Raw genomic sequence first — 27,930 nt, forward strand, 5'->3', positions numbered from 1 at the left:
TTACCCTACAGCTGCTCTTAAGACTTCTCATTTATCTACAAATTGACTTCATTTCTGGAGAGTGGCACCTGGTGAAATTAGGGGCATATCAGTAGGACAGTGCTCCACAATCGTTTTCAGCCAGTTGATTAGATACACTTTTATAAGCCGCCTTGCAGACCTCAGCCATCAGAAGTAGAGTTCCTTTTTGCATAATGTGTAAAAGATAAGTCTTGGGAATGGCAAGAGAAAGGATTGCCATAAGCATTCTAAGCCCAGTGAAGTCACCTCCTTTCTGAAGAGCCACCTTCTTGTTAACACAGTCTCTGTGAGAGTTAAGATATTCCAGGAGTTATTTGACTGATAGAAAAGAACTATTTAATAGTTCTGAGACAATTCAGGCAACAGTGAAGAGGACTTGGTTTGTATGCCTGATCTCCAGATCTTAAAAGAGAGTTCAATGTTAAACGTCCAGTCTAACTACAGAATCACTGAGCCCCACTCCTGTTTAGCTGCTGCTTCAAACCATTGGCTATTTCAGATAGACTAGGAGTGAAAAAAGGGGGCAGCACTAGTAAATTGCTGAGTGCTCTAAGGAAAAACACTCAAGTCTGAGAGTTCAGCAACTCTAGTCTTTGAGCTTCTCACACCCTATCTAGATGTTTCTAGAACAACATTGAAACACCAGCTAGCACATTTGCTTGCAATCATGTAAAATTCATAGATTTCTAGCCAAAATGCTGTATAAGCAACAACTTCCTCAGAATCTTTTTGGAATAAAACAGATCTATTAATTTTTGCTTGACTCCCAGAGAGCTCAGTCTAATACTATTTGCATGCCTTAAATGTAAATGTAGTTAACTGACTTCCACAGTCTTTTCCATATTGAGGTTGAACATGCTTCTTGCCAACTCTCAGGAGACAAAATTTATAAATTTTGCCGATATCAACAGAATAACAGAAAGCCTTTTCTCCTGGGTGATGGAAAACTTGATGTGATCCAAAATTACAGTTTTGGTATAAACCATTATAGCTGTGGAAAAACTGCTGATTATATATATTTCAAATATGTGTACAGTAATGAAACACATGTAGGCAGTAAAAACACTTGTTGAGAGCCTATTACGTAACTAACTCATGTGCTATGAGATGCAAAAGTATTTAAGCCTATGCTTCATCTACATGGTAGAATTAGCTAGTTAGGAGTTAGCATATATGTGGGAAACAAACTGTGTGATACTATCAGATGGAATAAGTGTGATGTAGGTGACCATGGTGAAGGATTTCCTAACCCCTCTCCTTACAAGAGCAAAGCCCAAGCAGAGTGCCCTGATACTTGTTTCATGCTACCTAAGAGGAACAAATGTTTCACATGAAGCGTGGTCCATTGAGATTCCCACCAAAGGCAAAACCTCAGTGATATCACATTCAGGAGGGCCATCTCTGCAAACTTATTCCTTCTGAGTCCTGGAACACTTGGCCCTTAATAACCTAGATCCCCATGGAGAGGAGACCATAAGTACAGATTCAAAGTGTGAACCCATAACATGTGGAATTTAAATGGAGTGGCCTTTATTTGTATTTACAACATCTCTTCTAATATAAGGCACACAAAAAAAGTGAAATTAACTCCTGAAACATGCACCAAATTTCTTTATTGCACTGACTTTCATTACTTATCTTATTACTTTCATTACTTAAAATTAATGGAGTTGTTTCCAGTTTGGGACTACTGTGGATAAGGTTGCTATAAACATTCTTGAATATGTCTCTAGGTGGACATGTAGATGAATTTCTGTAACATACCCATCTAAGAGTGGAATTTCTAGGTCATCAAGTATGCATGTATTTAATAGATAATGAAATGCCAAACTCTTCCAAAGGGATTGTATAAAATTGATTCCAGCAGCATGGGAGAGTTCCCATATGAGAGTTCTGACATGTTACTGTCAGCCTATTTAGTTTCAGCTATTATATACTATTATCTTGTTATGGTTTTAATTTGTGTTTCCCTAGTTACTAATGAGATCAAGTGCCTTTTTGTGTGTGTTTATTGGCCATTTGGATATCATCGTTTGTGAATGTGTAATAAAGATAGATCTCCTGTATTACCTTCTAGAAGCCTTACAGTTTGTCCTTTCACATTTACACCTACAATTTACCTGGAATTGATTTTTATTTATGGTGTAGAGATCAGGTTTCTTTTTTTTTTTCCGATATGAGTATCCATTTGTTTCAGCACCACTTGTTGAAAATATGTTGTTCTATAATACATTGCCACCTTTGTCATAAATCAAGTGTCCATATAGCATTAGTCTGTTTCTGGGCTCTGTATTCTATTCCATTGGTCTGTTTATCTACCTTATGCCAGTATCACACTGGCTTAGCTACTGTATATTCTTTTAGATCTTCTACATACAATTATATCATTTGTGAATAGTAACAGTTGATTTCTTCCTTTCCATCCTTATACCTTGTACTTCTTTTTCTTGCTTTAGCCAATTGGCTAGGACCTCCAGTACAGTGTTGAAGAGAAGTAGTAGTAGTGGCACCTTTATGTTGTTCCTGATTTCAAAGGGAAATCTCTCAACACTTCACCATTGTTTGAAGTGGGTTGCTGAGTTTTGTTTTGTTTTGTTTTTTAACAAACGTTTTCACAGGTTAAGGAATTCCCCTTCTAATCCTAGTTTGCTGAGAGTTTTTATCATGATTGGATATTGAGTTTTATCAGATGTTTTTTCTGCACTGGTTGAGATGATCATAGGATTTTTCTCTTTTATTCTGTTAGTATGGTAAATTACATGGATTGGTTTTCCACTGTTCAACCAACCTTGCAATGCTGGCATAAACCCAACCTGATCATGATATATTGGCCTTTTTATGTATTACTGAATATAGAGTAGTATTAAAATTTTGTTTAATATTTTGTGTCTATGATTACAAGTAAGGTTGGTCTATTATTTTCCTTCTTCTAATAGAAACATGTCAGGTTTTGCTGGCCTCATGAAACACGCTAGTGAGTAATTCTTTGTTTTCAAGGCTCAGGAAGAGTTTGTATAAGATTGATCATTATTTCTTCCTTAAGTGTTTGCTAGAATTCACCAAAGAAACAATCTGAACCTAAAGTTTTCTTTATGGGAAGTTTTTCATTAAAAGATTAAGTAGGGCTTCCCTGGTGGCGCAGTGGTTGAGAGTCCGCCTGCCGATGCAGGGGACACGGGTTCGTGCCCCGGTCCGGGAAGATCCCACATGCTGCGGAGCGGCTGGGCCCATGAGCCATGGCTGCTGAGCCTGCGCATCCGGAGCCTGTGCTCCGCAACGGGAGAGGCCACAACAGTGAGAGGCCCGCGTACCGCAAAAAAAAAAAAGATTAAGTAGTTTAATGCTATTCAGATTTTCTGTTTCTGCTTGTTTCAGTTTTTAACAGTGTTTTTCTAGCACATTGTCTACTTCATTTACATTTTCAAATTTATTGACAAAGTTTTTCGTAGTATCTTCTATTATCATTTAATGTCTATAAGATCTTTGGTAATGTCCCATTTTTTTATTCCCAACATTGGTTATTTTGCTATCTCTCTCTTTTTTCTTAAAATCAGTTTGCCAGGCATTTAGCAATTTTATTACTTTTTTAAAGGACCAACCTTTGACTTCGTTGATCCTATTATATGTATGCTTTATTTTTTATTAATTTCTGTTAATATTGCTTATCATTTCCTATCTTCCCCTTTTTTTTCTAATTTTTTGAAATGAATGCTTAGCTCCTTGGTTTCTCAGCCTTTTGTTGTGTTTCTTTTTTGATCTATGCATTTAGGACTATAAATTTCTCTATAAGCAATTAACTTCAAGTTTCAATAACATTATTTTCATTATTATTCAGTTCCAAATAGTTTTCTTTTGTATTTGAAAAGAATAATTTGTATTCTCTCTTGTTTAGGGGTGCAGTGTTCCCCAAATACAAATTTGACCTAATGACTGTATTGTTAAGTCTTTTATATCCTAATATTTTATTTAATTATTTTATCAATTATTGAAGTATGTTAAGATCTCCCACTATCATTATGGATTTATATCTTTTTCCTTGTACAGCTAATCTTTGTTTTCTGTACTTTGAAGCTATATATCAGATATGTCAAAATTATTATATTTTCCTGATTAATTGAACATTTTATAATTATCAGATATCCCTCTCTTTTTTCTAATACTGATTTTTGTCTTAAAGTTTATCTATACCAACTTGTATGTGTGTGTGCAGGGCAGTGGTGGTCTTATCCTATGACTTTTAATCTTCTTGTATTCATATATTTTAGATGTGTCTCTTGTAAACAGCATTTAGTTGTTTTCTTTTAGGAAGTATTAGCACAAAATCTTGGATCATTTAGCCTATTTAAATTTAATTCACTTACCAATATATTTGGTGTAATGGCTAAGAGCACTAGCCTCATTGCCAGACAGACTTGAGTTTGAATGTTGGCTCCACCATTGATCAGATGTGTTTTCTTAAGCTTGTCACATTAATATCTTTGGGCTCAGCTCCTTGTCTGTAAAATTAGGATAGTAATAGCTAATTCCCAGGGGTATTAAAGGATTAATGAGCAAAAATATAGTAAATTCTAACTGCTCTTATGGAAGTGGGAATGAGGCTGGTATAAGGATAACAGCCCTCCTGCATAAGATAATGCATGCTAGAGGGAAAGGAAGTAAGGTTGAACAAGAAATGTGAGACCAAATCTGGGGAGCATTGAAAACTTAGCAGAAGAGTAAACACTTGATCTGGTGGAAGTTAAGTTCTTGAGCAGGGAATTATCATGACAATCCTGGAAAGACCACTACTTTGGAATTCATTCTCAAGTGGAAGTCAGCCTATCAGATATACCTGAGAAGCTGTCCACAGTTGTAAAAAGAAGCTCTACCAGCAAATGATGAAGACATAAAGAACTCCTACAGGGACTTCCCTGGTGGCACAGTGGTTAAGAATCCGCCTGCCAATGCAGGGGACAGGATTTCGATCCCTGGTCCAGGAAGATCCCATATGCCACGGAGCAACTAAGCCCGTGCGCCACAACTACTGAGCCTTTGCTCTAGGGCCCACGGGCCACAACAAGAGAAGCCACGGCAATGAGAAGCCCGCGCACCACAAAAAGTAGCCCCACTCCCCGCAACTAGAGAAAGCCTGCGCGCAGCAACGAAGACCCAATGCAGCCAGGAAAAAAAAAAGAACTCCTACAAAAGAAGTTAGTAATGTTTTTGAATGAACGGAAAGCATTGAACTGTGCTTAGCTGTCTGCTCCAGTAAAGGGCATTGAGTTAGCTCAAGAAATGAAGATGTTTAATGTGAAAGTGGCTACAGGTGGTAACGCATTCTATTGCAATACCATTCTATTTCAGGATGTCACAATCACCCTATGTAGGGTAAGGAGGAACTGCATTAATTAGCCAAATTATTGGGCTGGAGTTGAAAATACTTTATGTTTTTTTGCTGCTCTGCTACTAACTTGCTATGTGATCTAAAACTCTGTTTCTTCATTTCTTTGTACTTTAGGTAAGAATAATTTCTGGCCTGCCTACCTCTCACATTTACTGCAAAATGATAAATGTGCAAGGACTTTGGAAACCAAAGTCAAAAGTTACTTTAAAATAATTATTTTCTTTAGAACATATAAAATCAAGATTTGCTCTTTATCAATTAACACTCTAAACCAGTAAACTTTTAAACTTTTGCTTTTAGGCAAACTTAAATTCTTTCATCTGTAGGACTTCTTTATAATCTTAAAAACTGAGAACCCCTAAAGAGCTTTCATTTATTTTTCCCCCCATGCATCTTTTTTTTTTTAATTGGAGTATAATTGCTTTACAATGTTCTGTTAGTTTCTGCTATAAGTGAAGGGAATCAGCTATATGTATACATATATCCCCTCCCTCTTGGACCTCCCTTCCACCCCCACCCCCATCCCAGCCATGTAGGTCACCACAGAGCACCGAGCTGAGCTCCCTGTGCTATACAACAGGTTCCCACTAGCTATCTGTTTCACACATGGTAGTGTATATATGTCAATCCTAATCTCCCAATTCGTCCCACCCTCCCCTTCCCCGCCACTCCCCCACCCCCGCCGTGTCCACATGTCAGTTCTCTACATCTGTGTCTCTATTCCTGCCCTGAAAATGGGTTCATCTGTACCATTTTTCTAGATTCCACATATATGCATTAATATACGATATTTTTCTCTTTCTGACTTACTTCACTCTGTGTGACAAACTCGAGGTCCAGCCATATCTCTATAAATGACCCAATTTCATTCCTTTTTATGCCTGAGTAATACTCCATTGTATATATGTACCACATCTTCTTTATCCATTCATCTGTCGTTGGACATTTAGGTTGATTCCATGTCCTGGCTATTGTAAATAGTGCTGCAATGAACATTGGGGTACATGTGTCATTTTGAATTATGGTTTTCTCAGGGTATACGCCCAGTAGTGGGACTGCTGGGTCATATGGTAGTTCTATTTTTAGCTTTTTAAGGAACCTCCATACTGTTCTCCATAGTGGCTGTATCAATTTACATTCCCACCAACAGTGCAAGAGGGTTTCCTTTTCTCCACACCCTCTCCAGCATTTACTGTTTGTAGATTTTTTGATGGTGGCCATTCTGACCAGTGTGAGGTGATACCTCATTGTAGTTTTGATTTGCATTTCTCTAATAACTAGTGATGTTGAGCATATTTTCATGTGCCTCCTGGCCATCTGTATGTCTTCTTTGGAGAAATGTCTATTTAGGTCTTCTGCCTTTTTGATTGGGTTGTTTTTCTTGATATTGAGCTCCATGAGCTGTTTATATATATTGCAGATTAATCCTTTGTCCATTGCTTTGTTTGCAAATATTTTCTCCAATTCTGAGGGTTGTCTTTTTATCTTGTTTATGGTTTCCTTTGCTGTGCAAAAACTTTTAAGTTCATTAGGTCCCATTTGTATATTTTTGTTTTTATTTTCATTACTCTAGGAGGTGGGTCAATAAAGATCTTGCAGGCTTCCCTGGTGGTGCAGTGGTTGGGCGTCCGCCTGCCGATGCAGGGGATGCGGGTTCGTGCCCAGGTCCGGGAGTATCCCACGTGCCGCGGAGCGGCTGGGCCCGTGGGCCATGGCTGCTGGGCCTGCGCGTCCGGAGCTTGTGCTCCTCAACGGGAGAGGCCACAGTGGTGAGAGGCCCGCGTACCACAAAAATAAATAAATAAAAGATCTTGCTGTGGTTTATCAAAGAGTGTTTTTCCTATGTATTCCTCTAAGAGTTTTATAGTGTCTGGTCTTACATTTAGGTCTTTAATCCATTTTGAGTTTATTTTTGTGTATGGTGTTAGGGAGTGTTCTAATTTCATCCTCTTACATGTAGCTGTTCAGTTTTCCCAGCACCACTTTTTTTTTTAACATCTTTATTGGAGTATAATTGCTTTACAATGGTGTGTTAAGTTTCTGCTTTATAACAAAGTGAATCAGCAATACATATACATATATCCCCATATCTCCTCGCTCTTGTGACTCCCTCCCACCCTCCCTATCCCATCCCTCTAGGTGGTCACAAAGCACCAAGCTGATCTCCCTGCCAGGACCACTTATTGAAGAGGCTATTTTTCCTCCATTGTTTATTCTTGCCCCCTTTGTCATAGATTAGGTGACCGTAGGTGCATGGGTTTATCTCTGGGCTTTCTATCCTGTACTATTGATCTATATTTCTGTTTTTGTGCCAGTACCATACTCTCTTGATTACTGTAGCTTTGAGGTATAGTCTGAAGTTGGGGAGCCTGATTCCTCCAGCTCTGTTTTTTCTGTCTCAAGATTGTTTTGACTATTCTGGGTCTTTTGTGCTTCCATACAAATTGTAAAATTTCTTGTTCTAATTCTGTGAAGAATGCCATTGCTAATTTGATAGGAATTGCATTGAATCTGTAGATTACTTTGGGTAGTATAGTCATTTTCATAATATTGATTCTTCCAATCCAGGAACATGGTATACTTCTCCACCTGTTTGTGTCATCTTTGATTTCTGTCATCAGTGTTTTATAGTTTTCTGAGTACAGGTCTTTTGTCTCTTTAGGTAGGTTTATTCCTAGGTATTTAATTCTTTTTGTTGTGATGGTAAATGGGATTGTTTCCTTAATTTCTCTTTCTGATCTTTTGTTGTTAGTGTATGGGAATGCAAGAGATTTCTGTGCATTAATTTTGTATCCTGCAACTTTACCAGATTCATTGATTAGCTCTAGTAGTCTGGTGGCATCTTTAGGATTTTGATGTATAGTGTCATGTCATCTGCAAACAGTGACAGGTTTACTTCTTCTTTTCCAGTTTAGATTCCTTTTATTTCTTTTTCTTCTCTGATTGCCATGGCTAGGACTTCCAAAACTATGTTGAATAATAGTGGCAAGAGTAGACATCTTTGTCTTATTCCTGTTCTTAGAGGAAATGCTTTCAGTTTTTCACCATTGAGAAAGATGTTTGCTGTGGGTTTGTTGTATATGGCCTTTATTATATTGAGGTAGGTTCCCTCTCTGCCCACTTCCTGGAGAGTTTTTATCATAAATGGGTGTTGAATTTTGTCAGAAGCGTTTCCTACATCTGTTAGGATGATCGTATGGTTTTTATTTTTTAATTTGTTAAAATTGTGTATCATATTGATTGATTTGTGTATACAGAAGAATCCTTGCATTCCTGGGATAAATCCCACTTGATCATGGTATATGATCCTTTTAATGTGCTGTTGGATTCTGTTTGCTAGTATTTTGTTATCTTCATCAGTGATATTGGTCTGTGATTTTCTTTTTTTGTGATATCTTTGTCTGATTTTGGTATCAGGGTGATGGTGGCCTCGTAGAATGAGTTTGGGAGTGTTCCTCCCTCTGCAATTTTTTGGAAGGGCTTAAAAAAGATAGGTGTTAGCTCTTCTTTAAATGTTTGATAGAATTCACCTGTGAAACCATCTGGTCCTGGACTTCTGTTTTTTCGAAGATTTTAAATTACAGTTTCAATTTCATTACTTGTGATTGGTCTGTTTATATTTTCTCATTCCTCCTGGTTCAGTTGTGGAAAGTTGTACCTTTCCAAGAATTTGTCCATTTCTTCCGGGTTGTCCATTTTATTGGCATAAAGTTGCTTTTAGTAGTCTCTTATGATCCTTTGTATTTCTGCACTGTCAGTTATAATTTCCCTTTTTTCATTTCTAATTTTATTGATTTGAGTCCTCTCTTTTCCTTGGTGAGTCTGGCTAAAGGTTTATCAATTTTGTTTATCTTCTCAAAGAACCAACTTTTAGTTTTATTGATCTTTGCTATCATTTTCTTCGTTTCTATTTCATTTATTTGTACTCTGATATTTATGATTTCTTTCCTTCTAGTAACTTCGGGTTCTCTTTGTTCTTCTTTCTCTAGTTGCTTTAGCTGTAAGTTTATATTGTTTATTTGAGATTTTTCTTGCTTCTTGAGGTGAGATTGAATTGCTGTACACTTCCATCTTAGAACTGCTTTTGCTGCATCCCACAGGCTTTGGGTTGTCATGTTTTCGTTGTCATTTGTTTCTATGTATTTTTTTAATTTCCTCTTTGATTTCTTCAGTGATCTCTTGGTTATTTAACAGTGCACTGTTTAGCTTCCATGTGTTTGTGTTTTTTACAGTTTTTTTTCCTGTAATTGATTTCTAATCTCATAGCATTGTGATAGGAAAAGATGCTTAATATGATTTCAATTTTCTTAAATTTTCCGAGGCTTGATTTGTGACTCAAGATGTTATCTATCCTGGAGAATGTTCCATGTGCACTTGAGAAGAAAGTGTATTCTGCCACTTTTGGGTGGAATGTCCTATAAATATCAATTAAGTCTATCTGGTCTATTGTGTCATTTAAAGCTTGTGTTTCCTTATTTATTTGCTGTCTGGATGATCTGTCCATTGGTGTAAGTGAGGTGTTAAAGTCCCCCACTATTATTGTGTTTTTGTCGATTTCCCTTTTTATGGCTGTTAGCATTTGCCTTATGTATTGAGGTGCTCCTATGTTGGGTGTATAAATATTTATAATTGTTATACCTTCTTCTTGGATCGTTCCCTTGATTATTATGTAGGTCCTTCCTTATCTCTTATAACAGTCTTTATTTTAAAGTCTATTTTGTCTGATATGAGTGTTGCTCCTCCAGCTTTCTTTTGATTTCCATTTGCGTGGAATAACTTCTTCCATCCCCTCACTTTCATTCTGTATGTGTCCCTAGGTCTGAAGTGGGTCTCTTGTAGACAACATATATACAGGTCTTGTTTTTGTATGCATTCAGCCAGTCTGTGTCTTTTGGTTGGAGCATTTAATCCATTTACATTCAAGGTAATTATCAATATGCATGTTCCTATTACCATGTTCTTAATTGTTTTGGGTTTGTTTTTGTGGGTCTTTTTCTTCTCTTGTGTTTCCCACCTAGAGAAGTTCCTTTAGCATTTGTTGTAAAGCTCTTTTGTTGGTGCTGAATTCTCTTAGCTCTTGCTTGTCTGTAAAACTTTTGATTTCTCTTTCAAATTTGAATGAGATCCTTGCTGGGTAGAGTAATCTTGGTTGTAAGATTTTCCCTTTCATCTCTTTAAGTTTATCCTACCACTCCCTCCTGGCCTGCAGAGTTTCTGCTGAAAAATCAGCTGATAACCTTATGGGGATTCCCTTGTATGTTATTTGTTGCTTTTCCCTTGCTGCTTTTAATATTTTTTCTTTGAATTTAATTTTTGTTAGTTTGATTAATATGTGTCTTGGTGTGTTTCTCCTAGTGTTTATCCTGTATGGGACTCTCTGCACTTCCTGGACTTGGGTGGCTATTTCCTTTCCCATGTTAAGGAAGTTTTCGAGTATAATCTCTTCAAATATTTTCTCAGACTCTTTCTTTTTCTCTTCTTCTTCTGGGACCCCTATAATTCAAATGTTGGTGTGTTTGATGTTGTCCCAGAGGTCTCTGAGACTGTCCTCAATTCTTTTCACTCTTTTTTTCTTTATTCTGCTCCTTGGCAGTTATTTCCACCATTTCATCTTCTGGCTCACTTATTCATTCTTCTGCCTCAGTTATTCTGCTAGAGACTCCTTCTAGTGTATTTTTCATTTCAGTTATTGTGTTGTTCACCACTGCTTGTTTGTTCTTTAGTTCTTCTAGGTCTTTGTTAAACATTTCTTGTGTTTTCTCGATCCACACCTCCATCCTATTTCTGAGATTTTGGATCATCTTTACTATCGTTACTCTGAATTCTTTTTCAGGTAGGTTGCCTATTTCCTCTTCATTTATTTGGTCTTGTAGGTTTTCACCTTGCTCCTTTGTCTGTAACATATTTTTTTGTCGTCTCATTTTTTTTGATGGGTGGGGCTGTGTTCCTGTCTTACTGGTTGTTTGGCCTGAGGCTTCCAGCACTGGAGTTTGTAGGCAGTTGGGTAGAGCCAGGCCTTGGCACTGAGATGAGGACCTCTGGGAGACCTCACTCCGATTAATATTCCCTGTGGTCTGAGGTTGCTTCCTTGGTGCTTCCACCACAGGAGCTCAGGCCTGACCCTCAGCCTGTGAACCAAGACCCCACAAGCTGCACAGCATGGCAAAAAAAAAAAAAAAAAAAAAGAGCAGAACAATAACAAAGAATACAAAATAAAATAAAATTAGAAAAATAAAAAATATATTAGTAAAAATATAAATGAAACAACAGCAAGGTAATACAGAACCACAATAGCAAAAATAAATAAATAAATAAAAGGCCTTGTCTGTGGTGGCAGAGCTTAGGTGGGAGCAGGGCTTAGGCAGGGTGGGGTTTAAGCAGGGGCAGGGCCTAGGCTCAGGACCTGTGTAGCTGGAAAAGGCCCTGTGGGGTGTGGGGCTTAAGCTTAGCACAGCCAGAGGGGGCCTCAGAGTGTGGAGGTTTAGGCCTGGAACCCCAGTAGGCTTGTCGAGACCCAAGTGGGCGGGGGAAATGCTGGACACGTTCCCTTCTTATCCTCCAGTCCTCTGCGGGCCTCTCCCCATCCCCACTGATCCCCTCACTGTGGGTTGGCCCCTCCCAAGTGTAGGAACGCCTCCCCTCCCCCAGCCGCCCCTCAAAGACACCAGTCCTGCTCCACCTCCACTTCTCCTCCCCCCTTGCTACCTCCCCAGTCGCTCGGGGGTTCCTCCCATCCCCTTAGGTGTCCGAGGTCCCCCACCAGTGCCTGGAAGTGCCCTAGTTGTGAGTAGATGTGAACTCCCTGTTCTACTCTGCCATCTTGACTCCACCCTGGAGCTTTTGTTTATGTTTATATGTACCTACCTGCCTATCTATACCATATTAGAAATTAAAATTTAAAAATATTTAAGGTATTCCTTTATCAATTTATTTTAAAATAATAATGAGAAACCTATACATATTTATATAAATAAAATATTTTACTAAAAATGACTATGTTTTCCAGGGCGGGGGCAGAAGAAAACACAAGAAAAATAGCATTCAAGTACATTTTTGCAAAATCTTTAATGTCTTAATAAAAGACAGTTGGATTCTCATATCTGCTTCTGAATTCAATCTGTTGAGATACCACATGCCATGTAACTACTGAAAAACTCTATGTTATACTCATGAGAGAATCAGAATGAAAAAGACAAATAATGTCTTAGTCTTATTATGAAAATAGTTTTGACCTTGCTGACCCCCTGAAAGGGTTTGGAGGACCCAACGAAGTTTTCCATACTACAACTTGAGAACTGCTACTCCAAAGTATTTCTATAGAAGTCTACTAAAACGTTTGCTGGGTAAGCTCTAGACAACTGAATGCTAAAAGTAGTTAATGTTCTTGCCACTACGTAGTATGAAATGCCACTATTGATAAAACAAAGTTGTCAAAAACATTTAAGGTGTAATTTCATATTTTGATACATTCTATATGAAATACATATTTTTAAATTTCATACAATCACATTTTAAAAGTGATTCCTGCACTTTTTTTAATTAATTTATTTATTTGTTTTTGGCCTTGCTGGGTCTTCGTTGCTGCATGATGCGGGCTTTCTCTAGTTGTGGCGAGCGGGAGCTATTCTTCATTGTGGTGCACGGGCTTCTTATTGTGGTGGATTCTCTTATTGCAGAGCATGGGTTCTAGGTGCACAGACTTCAGTAGTTGTGGCACGCAGGCTCAGTAGTTGTGGCTCGCGGGCTCCAGAGCACAGGCTCAGTAGTTATGGCGCACGGGCTTAGTTGCTCTGCAGCATGTGGGATCTTCCCAGACCAGGGCTCGAACCCCTGTCCCCTGCATTGGCAGGCAGATTCTTAAAAATCAACTTTAAAAATCAAATTTCCAAATCCAATTCATATATGAACAGCAACTTAATTCTTATAACTGGGGTAGCTGAATTTATTGTGACTTTTGTGCCATAACATGATTTAAGCTATTTTGTAAAATCAGGCTCACTTCAGTGTTAGTCTTACAATGTTATTTTTATCACTGCATTTAGATTAGTGGTAAATAGTTAGAAGGATGTCCTGGACCAGTTGTTCCCAAGGTCATTTTTTTACTGCTTTGGAGATGGGAGTTTGGAAATTATTCATTCACAAATCCTAGCATTTGGACTTTTCATATGTCTAGGTTCCTTAGCCCCACTCGGCAGTCCCTTTATGTGTGGGGCCAGCAGCAGTGGAGCTCCTAGCAGCAAGTGATATTCTCAGAGGCAAGTCTCTTCTGTGCTAATGCAGGACAACTCCCAGCAGAATTGTTTTCTTCCCATTAATCAGAAGTATGCTTTGTGGGTAAGAAGAGGAAGTATCTTTGAGTGCACTAGGACTCCTCCAGTGCACCAGAGAGAGCCAGGTTTGAGGATATTGTGGCATAAGTCAGGGATCTCCAGGGGCCTATACCAAATGCTAAATCTGGCTAAATCTGCTTCAGGACGGTAGACTCTTTTAGAAATCCCTACTCCATATTCAGAAGAACTTACTAAGGAAGTAATTTACCTGCTTAACCCTACCAAGTGGCCCTCAAGCATTATCTCTACTCTACATTTCCCATTATTTTCTTTGAAATAAGAAACTGACTTCTGAAAGGGGACCCCACTAATTTTGGTTAGAGGGTTATAGTGTAAGAAGCTACTGTGAGTATATTTGGGGTATATGCACACCTCTAATGGTCATCCCATCCTTATGCTTTTACAGAAAGTGAAGTTTTCTCTCTAGTCTAACTGAACCATGGCGCTACCTCCCACTACTCCAACAATCACATCTCTTTGAAGCCTGAGGAGGTATATAAGCTACTTTGAATTAGGTGTGGGGTTTTGGTTTGTTGTTTTTTTTCTTGGCTGCACCATGCGGCATGCAGGATCTTAGTTCCCAGACCAGGGATTGAACCCGGGATCCCCTGCAGTGGAAGCACGGAGTCTTAACCACTGGACCACCAGGGAAGTCCCTGAATTAGGTGTTTAGCATGACCTATTAACCACCCATGTAGTGTTTCCACTGCAGCCCTACATCTACCATTTAGAGTAGCAATATCTGGTTTTGCAATCTACTTATTTATTTATTTTTTTTGAGTTAAACAGTATTTGTATAGTTAAAACACATGACCACAACAATGCAAAAGGCAGAGGGATAAATGGAATCAAAGTGTTGCAAAATACTGTTTTTACTGGAGAAATGATAAACGTGATACACTTGATTATTTTGTCTTTTGCAATCTACTTTTTTAAATGTTGACATCTTAAATGACTATTTTTTAATCAAGATATATGGTAGCTTCTTCATGCTCTTCTTACTTTTTTTTCCTTATTTTTTTAAAAACCCCCTCCCCTTCCTATTTTTTCTTTCTTTTAAACCTATCTCTCTTCTGTTTTTTTCCACTTGGGTCAATATAGTGCAAGACTAGAGAAAGATGAGAAAAGTAAGTATTCGGGGTCAGTAAAATGAGCAATAAAATCGATCCATGACAAAATCATAGGAAGACACCCAAGGCTAATGCCAAGAGGTCCCCCTAGGAGAAGACAAAGCAGGAAACACACCTCAAAGTAGAGCCCGTGCATAGAACCACTGATAGCCAGACCACAAAGCAGGAGTGTGAAGATGGTCATTAGGAAGCTGACTAATTCTGCTAAAGGGAGTCCTTTTTTAAATATGCTCTTCAAGGACATTGTCTGACCCTCTGAATATAGACCTCAGAATAGATTCTTGATCCAGCTTACTTTAAGCTTGTATGCAAAATAATGTGTTTGAAGTACTAGATAATTTTTCATTTCTGTTTTGAAGGCATTCAAATATCAGGTACTATCAGCACATTCACTGCTTATTTCTTAAAAAAAAATGCCAAAGCTATTGGATCAAAAGTATTGATAATATTCTGATTTGCTTGTATGTGGTAGGAGGAGGACAGAGTTGAGATTCATATAACTGGAATTTTCATTATAGTCAGTTCTAACACTATTTTTGTGATGAGCCATATGATCCATAAGCAGCTTTTAAACCCATCCATTTAATCACAGTTCAGGTTAGAAGCAGAGGTTGTCTGTGTAGCGTAGGGTCATAGGATGAGCCCCCATAGAGCAGGCAGGAGGCTGGTAGAGGGTTGAATATCAAGAAGCCTCCTACAGGGAAGCAGTGCACCTGCTGGAAAAACATGACACCAGATGCAATAATAATGAAGAGATCTAGGCCCTACTGCAGCCAGGGGTTCTACAAAAGGGAGGGGAAGATATTTGAGTGAATGAGCCACTTTTCATGCTCGTTCTGGGTGTAACTTATAAAGCACTAGGGGTCAAGAAAATCAGCCTTCAGTGGCTATGCACCAACCTGCCCTTTTGTGCCTTAGCTACAAGTACATTTGCAGTCATGGGAAGCACCATCCCAAGTTCTAGCTACAATTTTCTAAGAATCCATCACTGAGAGAGCTTGTTTATTATAACTAATCTACAGATCTTCCAGCTCTCCAGCAGATCTTAAAATGTCAAAGAAAAAATTGCAGAAACTCAAAATTCAGTATATGAATACATAAAATCACCACAAAAATGTGTGAAAATTCAGTTTTACCTTAGAAGAAATCATGCACTAGAGGATGATGACCAGTTATGCAACTTGCCTAGAATAAAAACATATTTCTGCTAAATAACATTTTCCTTAGAACCAATCCATGAAAGCAACAGGTAAACTTCTGCTTCGCAGATTTGAAATAAGATTATTAAAATTACCTCGTCTTCTGGAGGAATATGATGTTTTGGATTTGCATCCGAATAATCCAATGCAGGTGGCAAGCAGGGGAGGCAGTAAGAGGTCTGGAGAACAGATCAAATAAAATTGGACGTGTTAAAGGCTACACTGGGATTCATATACTCTCTGCTTTTGTATATGTTTCAAATTTTCCACAATAAAAACTTTAAGAATTATATTGAAAATTTTTAACTTTATCTTTTTTATTACTCTTTCAAAAACAATGCCGATTGCAAAACATCTAGACGGGATAGTAAAGTGTAAAGAAGGAGAAAAAAATTTTAGCATGCATGACCTTTCCCAACATTCAAAAATCAAATATGATAATAATATCATTCCATAAATGTAAGCTGATCACTGATCCTAGTAGCCTCAACTAGTCCTTAACTTTAATGCTGTGATTTTTCCAGTATTGACTGAAATTGATATTTCCCACATTTCTGAAAGATAAAAGCAGCGTAAAATACATTGTGCTACTTAACCACACAGCAGTTGTGATAATTACAAGGTCAGGACCACTGGTGAACCAATGTGAGTGAACAAATATCTTAGAGTAACGTGTTTATCCTCCACGATTTGAAGGAACTCTGTCAGGGAACCAAGACATCATCAGGTCAATTACTGTCTGCAATAGCTTTGCAAAGTACCTTGAAAAAAACACTGGTGAGCAGTTAACTGCCACCTGCAGAAACAGCAAGAGAGGTTATTTCTTCAACCTAACATAAAACCAGTATTTCATATTCCAATACAGTTATATACTGGTTATCTCTTGCTGGCTAACAAACCATGCCAAAATTTAGCAGCTTAAAACAATAAATGTTTATCATCTCACACCTTTTCTGAGGGTTAAGAATCCAGGAGTGGCTTACATAGGTGGCTGTAGCTTAGGATCTTGTAACAAGTTTCGATCAAGTTGTTGGCCAGAGCTGCAGTCATCGTAAGGTTTAACTAGAGCTTCAGAGCCACTTCCAAGTTTACTCACAAGATTAGCCAGCCTCAGTTCCTCACCACAAGGATCTCTCCATAGGCTGCCTGAGTCCTCATGACATGGCAGCTGGTTTCCCAGAGAGTAAGTTATCAGAGAAAGTAAGAAAGAGAAAGAGAAAGAAAAGAGCACCAAGTGAGAGTGCCCAAGATAGAAGCCACAGTCTTTTATAATCTAGTCCTAGAAGTAACACACCATCATTTCTGCCTTATTCTGTTGATCATACAGACCAACCCTAGTACATTGTGGGAGGGGAAACACAAGGATGTGAGTGCCAGGAGGCAGGAGTCACTGGGGACCATTTTGGAGGTTGGCTACTACATGGAAGATAGAAGAAGAGAAATAACCCTTAAATATTAGAGATAACATATATAAAAATGGGTTTGCAGGGGTTGTCTTTAAGTGAAGTATAGTTGGGCCCCAATCCATCTGGGATGGTTATATTACTTAAGTAAAGAGGGAGCCAAACAATAACTTCCAGTTATTTAAAACTTTCAAAATACCTTAAGGCTGTAAATCTCCATGTACAAAAGCAGAGTACCCTATCAAACAATCTAGAGGAGTGCTAATTTTATCTGCCTTCAGAGCTGAAGAGAATAGCAGTGGCAACTTCTGCTGAAGTCTGTTTTATCCCCACTATTCCCAAATGCGGATATGCATATGCCTCTGCCACAGTTCAGTCCCTAGTTTCTGGTTGCCTTCCTGACAGACTTCAGTCTGACTTGGCATAAGTGTTCTAGCCTGGTTGCTTGTTGATTCTTAGTCTTAACCATCCCAACCAAAGAATCATGTTAGAAGAGAAAGAAAATGCAGCATATGGTTTTTGCCTTTGACTTAAAATCTCAACAAAAGAAGAAAATAATCACTATACCCACAACTAGAGTCCTTGAAAGAAGCATGAGAAACTTATAAACTGATAGTCCCTAGCTATCCTTAGGCCTCAGTTTATATATACCAAATTAAAAGTTATACTTCAGTCTCTTTCTCTGTATTCCTCTCTAAATCCACACCTATGTATTGAGTTCTAGCACCAGTAGTTTTAAAAAATAGTAATTTCAGGGTTTCCTACTGTACTTTCAGAATGCAAATCATCATTGCAAATAACTTGACCCAATAACTTAATAATTGATATGGGTAAACAATTGAAGTAGTAAATTCCACAGTTCATCCAGAGAATCATATTTTTTCAACTGTGATATTGACCAGATTATAATAAGGCATGTGATCTACTGGCAAGCAGATATCTGCTCATCAAAAATAGAGACTAACAACATACTCCAAAGTAGCTCTATACTTGGTAAACTGGAAACTAAAGAGTGTTATACAGATATAGTAGAAGGGAAAGGGAAAGATGAGTGACATCTTTTCACTTTCATAATAGCTATCATGGAAGAAATAGGCTTTATAATAATTTTACTCTTTGGTAAAAATGAGATTTAATCATTTTTACAATTAGTTGAATAATAAATTAACTCTCTTCAATGAAAAGAGTTTGATGCAATGACCATGCATTCTGAGTCTAATAGCCACTATTAATCATTATCTCCTTCCAACCCAATAGTACTCTCAATACCCTGCAATTCTGAGGTGCAGATTGCTTTTTGAGCCCTCTCTTGATGTTATCAAAACATGTCGAATTATATTGTTGTCAGGGATTTTCTCCTTGTCAAGATAATTCATTGCTACCTCTTGAAAGGAGATTTTTTTTGGTTCCACTCTAAAGCATAAAGCATCTATACTACATCCCCTCCCCCACCAAAATTAAAATAAAATATTTTATTCTTTAACAGAGAATAAAATAGTTTAGGATGAAGAGGCTCTCCTCTCTGGTTCATTCTCTATGAGTTATTATATTTATACAGCCAAATTATGTGGGTTTTCTTTTTAGGTTCGCTTTAACAGACACTTTCTCCTCAGGAAAAACAGTGTTGTTGATCACAGCAGCAGGTCTAATTCCTTTCTCATATGTTTATTTTTGAAGAACTCCCACAGACTGGCTTGGCCTCAGACACAGATAGACGTTTCTTCTGTAGGCTTTGCCTGCGTGTGTGAAGTAAGGGGCAACAAGGGTAGTGTAGGAAATAAATCTTGTTTTATGCAAACATGTAATAGAACCCTCAAATACTCTAGATAATTTCTCACCAAACAATAAATGATTAATGTCAGATTCTTTCCTAAGAGCAAGTTTTGATAGTCCAGGAATAGAGATACCACAAGAAAACAGGCACCTGAAACAGGGTTAGGAGAGATCAGGCAGAACAAAGCTACAGCCAAGATTAGTCATCTGTCCTTCTCTCCAAGTTCTGCCTCTGGCCAGACCTCCCCAATGACTTCCAAATATTTGGAATTTTAAAAATTTTCCTTCGAAATTAAAATGAATATATGCAAATACTCCTTCACCCTATGACTTCAAAACTACTGTCTACTCAGTAAAACTCTTTTCCTTATTTTTTCATTAAAAAAACAAATTTCACAATTACTCTCATGTTTCAGGGAATTGTCCCTGATATCCAGACAAGACTCCTTGAGGCTAAATTGCATAAGAGTAACATGACAGATGGTCTTCATTTTATAGGGAAAGATGAGAGAAAGATAAATAAGAAATGAGATGCAATTTAAAATGGATATAAAGTTTAACAGAAAAGCATTCTTCAGTTATACATATTAAAGAAAGAGGAAAATCTTACACATACTCCCAAACAGGAAAGGAAAGTGCTTACAATTGACCATGTAAACATAATTGTTTTCCTTTTTTTTAATGGTTTCTGGGTTGTGGTTGTTTTATCCCCATATTTTATAAGATAATTTATTTGGTAAAATAGTTGGTCTTGGTGAAGTAAAGTAGAAAGCCAAACATTGGGTCAGGGATGGAAATGGCTGGTAAATATTTTTAGTTATTGAATATATTTAGTATGAGGACCTGAATGGGATATACCTCACTGTACTAGAGAGAGAGAGAAAAACCTCCTGCTCTTATAGAAATAACTCAAAATCATGAGTCAGAAGACCTGGATTGAAGTTCTGGTTGTGCCGCTTAAAAAGTATATGACCTTAGGCAAATTTTTGTTCTATTTCTTCATTTCCTTAACTTTGTTCACCTAGTTTACCTTTTGAGTAGAGGTCTTAATTCCTATTAACCTTTGGAGAGGTGTCATTCCTGGTTCACCTATTGAGATATTGTTAGGGTCAAATGAAATAATGCATATAAATGTACTTTTCAAAGTTGAGTCCTGTAAAAATATCAGTATTCCTAAATACATGTTGTCATTTGTCATTCAATTTTTTTTTTTTTTTTTTGGCCACACTGTGTGGCTTGTGGAATCTTAGTTCCCTGACCAGGGATTGAACCCAGGCCCCGGCAGTGGAAGCACTGAGTCCTAACCACTGGACTGCCAGGGAATTCCCTGTCATTCTATTTTACACCTTGGAAGAGAAATAAAATCTCTTAAAAGATAGCAAAAGTCTAAATAGAATACCTAATGCTAAAAAGAAGGGAGAGGACAACTCCAATTTACTTTAGTTTTCATATACATAAAAATACTAAAACAAATCAATAAAGTAATATTATTAATTCTTTAGGAAAGTACCAATCCCCAGCTCAGATAGCAATTAATATGGTTTCTTAAAGAGTAATGATGCTAAATAAGTTTATTTTATAACATAATAACAGACCATCCACATAAGGAAAAAATAACAGGTAAGTCTGCTTCAAGCCACAGTTCAAATGCTCACAAATAGTTAATATGATTGGAGAAAAACTAATAAAGCTTTCACTCTGTTTCACATTCTATTTCTTACTCTGTGACTAATAATTGCTTATCAGTGTAGGCAAAACTTTTGGCTTTAGCCTTGAGCTGGAGTGTTGGGGTATCTAGGGTGATAAATGTGAAATTAAATATTTTTTAAAATTGAAGTTTCAGTACAATTGTAAAGTATGTACACAAACACATACAAACACACACACACCGAAAAAACAAATGTAATGTAATAGGAAGAACTGTTTACATTAAGGATCAGGCTTCTTACGTTCTACCCTAGGACTCATTAAGTGACCACACGTTAGTCTGGTAGCTGTACATCTGGTTCTGATGTTCTACCAGGAGTTGCTCTAACCCCAAAATTCAATTGGGCACTTTCCAGAGACTTATGGAATATTCTGCAATTTTCCCTTGGGGAGAAGAGAAAAGAAGAATATGGATTGCAGAAATCTGCCACTTTGGAAATTTAGCTAGTTCAAGAGTCCCCAGTGTAAATTCTGTAAGATGCTAGTTCTTCTGGGGGCCGGGCATGTTTCTGCGGTTCTGCTGTCATAAATTTGGAAAACACTTCCCACTATAACTCTGACCCCTTGAAGTCACATTACCTATTAGCTTATTAAAGGTTCTGAAAATTCTTTGTAACAGTGCGCTTTACAGAGAAAGCCACAGAATGCTTTTCCCCTAACACCTATTTATATCCCTTTGGGATGCGTTGGCTTAAATTACAAGGTCCTACAGAGCAAGTGCTCTAGATATGAATAACCAAAGCCAGCACCCAAAGCACTATGATCATTGATGAATCATTTTGTGAATGGTGGGCCAAAGTTGTCGGTCCAAAATTTAAATTATTAACATCCTGGATGACGGTCATGGGAGCATATTTTTAACATTTGAAGATGATACTAAGACTAAATCTATGTAATGAAAACTTTTTTTCATAGCTATAAGGTTAAGTTCAGCCAGTTGTACAGAATTGAGCCTTCTAGACAAACCTAGAAAGCTTATTGCACACACAAACACATGTACACATATAAATTCAATGTTTTTATACATTAAAGCCATAATCAAGATGGGTGACCAAGGTCTGTGAGTTTGCTAATTTCCTGGGTGAAAGAAAAAGAATTCAAGCGATATTGAAACATTCAACAAATGGTGGTGTAGAAGAAACAAAGAGTCTAGTATTTCTTAGTTACAATGAAGGAAGAGGTGCAGATTTAGAAAAATGTTGTTAAAAGAAAAGGAAGGGATTTAACAATATCTAAGCACACAGTAAGTATCGTGATACTTCCAAATGTATTCCTGTGTTCTTATTTGAGAGGATAATGGTTGCTGTGACAGGACAGTTGTATATGGTGGGGGATGAGATTAGCAGCTCTGTCTTTGATATTCCACTTGAATTAGCAACAGTATTATAGACAGAATGAGGTTCAGATAAAGTGTCATGTTTGTATAAAATGGAGAGATTATCTCCTACCCTAAATTCCATGAATAATCCTCATTATCCTCTTTCAGCTTTTTTTGTCCAGAAAAAGAAGAGAATCATCTTTGTGCATTTGTCCATTTGTTTAGAAAGTGACCTTCTAGGACTGCATCTTTGGCATGTTCTGGGTGGGTGTAAGCATCCTGGGGGTGTTCAGCAAATAATGATAAAGAAGCTTAAATGAAGAGCACAAAGTCAGAAAGTTAATAAGGTCCAATTCAGGATTCTTAATGCCTGAGATTCCTGCAAAACCAGCTCTCACATCACTTTTAAACTGGGTTTTAAAGCATATTGATTTTGTTTCCTTAGGGTAGTTTACTCAAGTAGCTCTGTTAAGTGTTGACTTGTAGTGCCAGCAAGTTTCATTGTGCTGAATTATTGTGGAAGGACCAAATATTTTGAAGGCATGTACAGTCAAAGACAAGTTTTGCTCTATTACCTTTCTCTTGGCTGGGGAGAAAGAGGACTTGCTACAGCATAGCAGGATTAGTGGATCACAAAATGAATTACTACTCACTCATGCGAAATCACGAACTTCTCGTTACTGTTTTCATGGTCTGTCAGGCATAACATTTTTACCAAGCCTGGCCTGAAATTTATGCAAGTTATTTAGTCATTATTATCTACAAGGCTCCTCAAGTCAATGATGTCAGCTCACTTGTTAGATACATTCTTTAAATTTCCAACCAAAGTGTCTGTATAGTCTATAACTTACATAATAATTAGTTTTACAGTCTTCCCAATATATTCTAGAGTTCTAACTTCCAAGAGCTTGTATTGGTGGCACCTCTAGTAACAAATTTCTTCAAATTTGCTGGTGTTGCCACTGTTCTCCCAGTCTCTAAAGAAACCCGAAAGCTCTCCCTGACTTGTCTCCTGACCTTCCACTTCTATTTCAACCATCACCAAGTTACACCTGAAAAGGAATCACCTTTTCCTCACTATTCCCACTACCATAGCCTATGCCAGCCCAAATCTCCTCACTCCTGGCAAATCTAACTTTCTCCATGTTCCCACTTTTGAATTACTCTTATATACATTCCTGCCAGAATAATCTTAGTAAAGTACCATTTATAAAACCCTGTAGTAAATCTGACTACTCCAGACCTTGGTAACCTCAGACTACCCATAGTACTTATAGTCAGGCCCATACGTCTTAATGCTTAAGTATTCCCAGGTGGTTTCATTTGAATCCGTTTTGTCTTCCTTGAGGAGTGTCTTGTGTTTCTTTTCAGCTACTATAGCCCTAACATAAGACTTATTCAAGATCAATCCTCAGGGTCAAATCCTACCCAATTATTAATACTTTATTTTTTAAATTATTTTATTTTATTTATTTATTTTTGGCTGTGTTGGGTCTTGGTTGCTGTGTGCAGGCTTTCTCTAGTTGCAGCCAGCAGGGACTACTCTTCCTTGCAATGCACGGGCTTCTCATTGCAGTAGCTTCTCTTGTTGTGGAGCACGGGCTCTAGGCATAAGAGCTTCAGTAGTTGTGGCACACGGTCTCAGTAGTTGTGGCTCACGGGCTCTAGAGCGCAGGCTCAGTAGTTGTGGTGCATGGGCTTAGTTGCTCCGTGGCATGTGGGATCTTCCCAGACCAGGGCTCGAACCCATGTACCCTGCATTGGCAGGTGGATTCTTAACCACTGCATCACCAGGGAAGTCCCCAATTATTAATACTTTAAATGTGCCATAGAATATTCTGTGCTGTGCTTGGAAGAGGTAGGTTACCATACCTTACTGTATTAATTCACTCATCAGACATTTTCAAGCAAACTCTGTATGCCAATCACAGTGCAATGGATACAAGAGATGTAAGACTTGTCTTGAAGGAGCTTGTGGGAGAATCAGACAAGTACAGTGTGGTGAGGATTAGAATCGAAGTATGTGTGGGTGCTTATGGGGACCCAGAGGAAACACAACTAAATCAGACTGGGAGTAGTAAGGAAGGGAACGTTATTGTCCAAAGTGTGTTTCTCAGAGCACTAGTCCTGAAAAATTCTCCATGAAAAAAAAATACAAGTCTATGGTCAAGTAAATGTGGGAAACCCTGGACACTGTGACTTCGTTTCCCAAAGCGTCAATCACAAAGCCCATTAGCACACTAATGTAAAGAAACCTGTGGGAAACCCCAGTTGTGGGATAGAGATTTCCCAGTTATCAAGAGAAAAGTGGTGGTTGAAACCATCTGAATAAGGTCACTGAAGGACTGACAGAGAAGAACAGTGGGCTGGGGCCAAGGTCAAGGAGAATACCAACATTTAAGCATGGAGTAGCCCACAGGGAGATTAAGATGAACTGGCCAGGGATGTGGAAACATCCCAAAACAAAGTGGAATACCAGGAGCAGAGGGAGAGAGAATTCAAGGAAGGGTTGGCCAGAAACGTCAAAGCCCCACATGAAGACGTTAGAGTGTACCCTAGACTTAGCAATCAAGTGGTTATTAGGGACATTGGCAAGAGTGTTATCAAGGGAACATTGGAAGGAAGGGGGATTGCAGTGGACTGAGGCTGTGAGGAAGTAGAGACAGTAAGTATAGACTAGCCTTTTGAGAAATTTGGCTGTGAAGGGTTGGGATTAATATAAGAAGAGAGTAAGAGTGTTGAAGGAGTGTTATTTTACACTGAGAAGATATGAACCGCTTTGTACGCTAAGGGAAAAGAGCCAAGTAGGAAAGGTTAAGATATGGGGAATTGGGGTGAGAGGTGCTTGATAGAGGCTAGATAAGGCTAGATAGCCTAAGGCTAGAGAGCTGAGAAACAGGGAGGAGGGGACGAATCACAGGTGAGGTGAAATTAGCCACTGACAGGAAAAGGGTGACCTTTTCTGCTGGGCAAAAAAAAGAAAGACAAAACAGGCTGAGAGAGAGAGAAAGTTGTAAGTGGTGAGAGAGAAAGTTATTAATAACATTAATATTCATTGAGGACCTACTCTGTGCCAGGCATAAGTGGCTTACATAGAAGTTGTCTCATTTAATCCTTACAGTAACCCTTTAGCATCACACTAATATTATCCCAATTTTGCAGAGGAAGAAATTGCAGTATGGAGTGAGTAAGTACCTTGTCACATGGTGGATTCAGGATGCAGAGTCAGGGAAAAAAAAAAAAAAGATCTCTTGCCTAATGAATACTTTCTAGGGAGGAAGTTCTTCTTTAAGTGTCCTCAACTGTTCGGGATTAAGTGGACGGTATGGCTGTTTCCTGAGAGTGAGCCAGGGTGGTGGCAAGGTAAGGGAGCTGAGGAATGGGGCACTCTTGACTGGAATAGCTGTGGAGAAGAATGGGAGAGAGCCAACCAGGGGCACGTGAGTGAGCGTAGCTGAAGCTGAGGAGCGTGCTCTATTAGAGACTTCAGTTCCTGTGGTTTGTGACCTCCACCCCACCTCCACCTGCTATGCCGGAGCCTGGGTAAGAAGACAGGGAAAAGATAGGCTGAGACTTGGAGGCTCTTTGAGAAGAGACACACACATCCTCAGAAGTGACCACCCATAGACTGAAGGTGCTTTCCCTCCTATAGATATAAGCAAAGGGCTGCCAGGGTACAGAGGGATTCGCTCCGATTGAGGGAACTGGAGAAATCTGAGGGTGTGGCGGAAATTTAAACTAGGTCTTGCCATATAAAACTGAGCAAACTTCAAGCCTGATTTCCTGAGAAATGAACTGACGTAGCATAAAAAGAAGAGCAAGCTTGGGGGAAAACTGTAAGTTCAGCTTTCAGATGTGTTGATTTTGAAATGCCTACAGTTTCACCACATGGAAATGTTTGGACTTGGAAGTTATCACCTAAAGATAATAGTTCAAGATTTCACACACCAAGTTGCTGGCTCACAGAGAGAGTGAAAAAGTATCACAAAGGGCAGAAAGATAATGTGGCCACCTGACTATGATCAGAGTAATATAACGGTACTGCCAAGCACCAGAGCAGAGTTCTCCGGCAATGAGACCAAGATGGAAGAGGAGAAAAAAATCTTGGTAACCTGTGGGGCATGGAGTGGGTAGAGTCACTGATATGGCCCTTTAAAGTGAATGAGAGATTGCATAAGGGGTATATGAAAGATTTAACATTATGCAGAGGGAAGTGGCACCTGGAGCAATTGCAAAAGCTTCTTTCACAAGCTTGCCTGAATCCAGCTGTACAGGAAATTATAGCATAAATATTCTGGGTTCGATAGCTAGGTCAGGATGATTGGGTAAGGCCCCAAGGCACCAATACTGTCTTCTAACTTTTTTCATGATGTCCTCTGCTATCGTCATTGAACTTCACATACAATGCTCTCCCAGTCTCACTCACGTCATCTCACATATCCCTCTTGACCCTAAAATCTATTTTAAATGTAAAGAAACCCAAAAGTGACAAATTTGTAAAAGAAAATTATTTTACTGTTTTGTAATAAGTTCCAAACCCTGTGTATGTTTCTGTCTGGTTAAATCCTGAGCTGGAATCTTAAAATTCAAAAGCACAGCAGCAACAAAAGAACTCTTTAGGAATAGCCCCTGGAAGTCAGATTAGGCAAAAGCCCCCTCAATCACATCTGCCAAGTACGTAACAAATTGCTGGTTAGACACCACTTACTTTATCTACATTTGCACTTATCCCTGAGCACAAACTTTTTTTATTGGACACTACTTGCTGTAACTTAAAATTAGCTACCATAATCCACTTTCAACTCCATCTAAGAGAACACAGCCACCAGAACTCTTAAATTCTAGTCTCAAACTCATTGTTAGCTACCTATGCTATCATAAACAGGTCAATCTCTCAGAGCCTTATTTCTTCATGTAAAAAATAGAAGTAATATACCTGCTCCCCTTCTTCACATGGTGGCACTGAATCAAACCAGATTGATACTAGATGGGAACATTATTTTATAAGGTGACTATCATGATACAAAAATAAGGTATCATTATAGTTATAATAATTTTATTAGTCATAGTAATAATTATTATTAATAACAGTAGGAAATATGAGGAATTTATTTTCACACAGTCTCATGGCATAATTCCCAAGGGTTATGTACTAGGATCTTAGCGAGCATTAAAAGGCCCATCCATGTGGTACATCATTAAGTTCAGTAAAGGGCAGGGAGAGAGACAAGGAGAAAAAAAGTGTAGTAAAAAGAAAAAGGGAGGGGGGTAGGGAAAGGATGAGGAGGAAGAAGAGAGAGAAGGAAGAAGGGTGACAGAGCAGATGGAGAGAAAGGGGCAAAGGGAATCCAGAGAAATAGGGAGGATGAGAAGGAAGGCCTTCCTTTGGCCTCCTGAAACCCCCTTTATCAGAGTTACTAAGAGGTGGTTTTCAGAAGGGATTTTTCCATAAGAGGTCATCGAAATCATGACCTACTAATCCATTGTGTTTTGGATAGGTTCTGGTCTTCTACCTGGCCCCTGGAGAAAGAGATACCAAAGAGGGCAGTTTTGATGGCAAAAAATAAAAAAAATATTTAAATGAGCAAGGAAATAATCGGGCTCAGGGTGAGCCACTATTTTCAATGAGACCCAGCTTGGAGGAAAATATTTATGGTTGCATTTTT

At 38.4% G+C, this 27,930-nt stretch overlaps 1 long non-coding RNA gene across 2 annotated transcripts in view; it reads left to right on the forward strand.

Moving 5' to 3' along the window:
* LOC132522278 (uncharacterized) overlaps positions 1 to 27,930 on the forward strand; it is a 136,630-nt gene that overhangs the window by 651 nt on the left and 108,049 nt on the right. The gene's annotated exons all lie outside the window — the stretch shown is intronic.

The sequence above is a fragment of the Lagenorhynchus albirostris genome, chromosome 6, assembly GCF_949774975.1.
Source record: "Lagenorhynchus albirostris chromosome 6, mLagAlb1.1, whole genome shotgun sequence".
In the NCBI taxonomy this organism is placed as follows: domain Eukaryota; kingdom Metazoa; phylum Chordata; class Mammalia; order Artiodactyla; family Delphinidae; genus Lagenorhynchus; species Lagenorhynchus albirostris.